The following is a 2,964-nucleotide window of genomic DNA, read 5'->3' as shown; positions in this document are numbered from 1 at the left end:
ATAACTCGTATTTTCATTATCATTTTGTTTTAAAAATTTGGAAATTTCCTTCTTAATCTTGTCTCTGACCTATCTATCATTCAGCATAAGTTTATTTAGATTCCATGTTTTTGTATGAGTCTGCAGATTCCTGTTACTGAGTTCAACTTTTATTCCATCATGGTCTGAGAAGATGCATGGAATAATTTCTATTCTTTTAATTTGCTGAGATTATACTTATGACCTAAGATGTGGTCAATTTTGGAGTATGTTCCATGGACTGATGAGAAAAATGTGTATTCAGTTTTGTTGGAATGAAATGTTCTGTAGATGTCTGTTAAATCCATAAGTTGAATAGTTAAATTTAAATCTAAAATTTCCTTGCTAAGCTTTTTTTTGGAGGATCTATCCAACACTGCTAAAGAAGGTTAAAATCTCCGACTATGATGGAGCTGGGAGAGATCAAGTTGCTCATGCCTGTTAGAGTATCTCTTATAAACTGAAGTGAATTCTGGTTGGGTGCATAGATATTGATACTGAGATCTCATGATATTGAGTATTACCCTGAACAAATATAAAATGGCCATCCTTGTCCTTGCTTACTTTTGTTGGTTTAAAACCTATTGTATCTGCAAATAAAATTGCAACACCTGCTTTTTTCTGCTTTCCATTTGCCAGGAATATAGATGACCATCCCTTCACCCTGAGTCTGTATTTATCTTTTAAGGTAAGATGAGATCCTTGTATACAGCAGATGTGCGGTCTGAGTTTCTGTATCCAACCAGCCAATCTGTGCCTCTTTAGAGGACAATTTAAGCCATTCACATTGATAGAAATTATTGATAAGCTTGGTAAAATTTGGGGTATTGAGTTGCTTAAAAGTCCAGTGGATATTTTTAATCCTTTCACCAGTTGGAATTTGATCAAAAGTTTCTGTATACAGCAGAATTCTGTATACAGATGCTGTATACAAGGATCTTTTGATTAAAAGATACAGCAGATGTCCGGTTTGAGTTTCTGTATCCAACCAGTCAATCTGTGTCTCTTTAGAGGACAATTTAAGCCATTCATATTGATTGAAATTATTGATAAGCCTGGTAAAATTTTGGATATCAAGTTGCCTGAAAGTCCAGTGGATATTTTTAATCCTTTTGATGTTGGAATTTGATCAAAGGTTTCTGAGTGAGTTTACTTTTGTGGTGGAGGATTGCACTGGTCATTATGGAGGATAGGTCTGAGAATTTCCTGGAGAGCTTGTTTAGTTATGGAAAATTTCTTCAACATGTAGATGTCATTAAAGTATTTAATTTTTCCATCATAGAAGAAACTCAGTTTAGCTGGATACAGGATCCTGGGTTGAAAGTTGTTTTGTTTTAGGAGATTAAAAGTTGATGACCACCCTCTTCTGGCCTGAAAGTTTTCAGCAGAGAGATCTACAATCATTCTAATATTCTTTCCCTTGTAGGTTATGGTTTTCTTACATCTAATTTTTTGTAGGAAATATGTAAGAGTGATTATATGTTTTTGTCCCCCCCGCCCCATATAAAGAATTCTTTCTAAGTGGATTATAGATGTAGTGAGTGGACTGTAGAGGGAAAATGGTACAGATTCTGGAAACAAGGAGAAAAATCTCCTGACTTTACCATAAGGAAAGATTCTAAAATAGAAAACAATTACCTATGCATACACGTGCTAACAGTATTGGAAAAATAATAATAAGCACATGTTAAAATTAAGAGATTCTTTAATAGAACATGTTATTAACAGATAAAATAAGGAATACAGCTGTTAATAAAAAATATATATAAATAAGCAAAAGATTTGTATAGGTTTTATTTTTTTTACAAGAGGATATCCTATCCAAATTTCTAGTGAATATGAAAATTTGCTCTACTTTCTAGTAATGACATATAATATTTAAAACTACTACATAGTTCCACTGTATACTGACCAGAATGGTTAAAATGAAAATGATTAAGCTGTGAAAAATATGTGGAATAACTGGAATCTTTATACACAGGTGGCAAAAAGGTAAATTTGTAAAATAATTTATTTTTATTTTATTTTGTTTTTTTGTAGAGACAGAGTTTCACTTTATCGCCTTCAGTAGAGTGTTGTGGCATCACACAGCTCACAGCAACCTCCAACTCCTGGGCCTAGGAGATTATCCTGCCTCAGCCTCACAAGTAGCTGGCAATACAAGCACCTGCCACAAGGCCCAGCTATTTTTTGTTGCAGTTTGACAGAGGATGGGTTTGAACCCGCCTCCCTAGGTATATGGGGCCAGCATCCTACTCACTGAGCCACAAGCACTGCCCCATGTAAAATAATTTTTAAACCTGGCAGTATTTTTAAGAGCTAATCACATCTATACTTATGACCCTCATACTCTTCTCTTAAGTAAGGATTCATCAAAAGCATTACGTGTTTTCTCCTAAAGATATATGCCTCAATTATCACAAATGTACTCTGTATAACAGTCAATAATTGATTATCAATATTAAACGTACCTTAATAGTAGAATGAATAGGGTGTGAAGAGAAGAGAGAACTCATGAACAGTTGGTGGGACTGCAAGCTGGTATTGCCTCTATGGAAAGAAGTATGGAGATTCCTCAAGGAACTAAAACGTAAATTTACCATTTGACCCTGCAATCCCATTGCTATGTATTTACTCAAAAGAAAGAGTCATTTCACCATGAAGATATTTATAGTCAAATGTTTATAGCATTGCAATTCACAATCTCAAAGATGTGGGAATAACTCAACTGTCCTTCAACACACAAAAGGATTAATAAATTGTAGTATATGTATGTAATGGAATACTATTCATCCATAAAAAATGGATTTTCATAACAATCTGGATGGATTTGGAGAACATTCTCCTAAGAGAAGTGTCAGAAGAATAGAAAAACAAATATCAAAAACAAAACAACAGAAGAATAGAAAAACAAAACAAGTACTCAGAACTAAACTGAAATTAGTA

This window comes from Otolemur garnettii, unplaced genomic scaffold (genome assembly GCF_000181295.1).
Source record: "Otolemur garnettii isolate 467f Iridium unplaced genomic scaffold, OtoGar3 scaffold00001, whole genome shotgun sequence".
Lineage (NCBI taxonomy): Eukaryota > Metazoa > Chordata > Mammalia > Primates > Galagidae > Otolemur > Otolemur garnettii.
Note: the sequence above shows the minus strand (reverse complement) of the source record.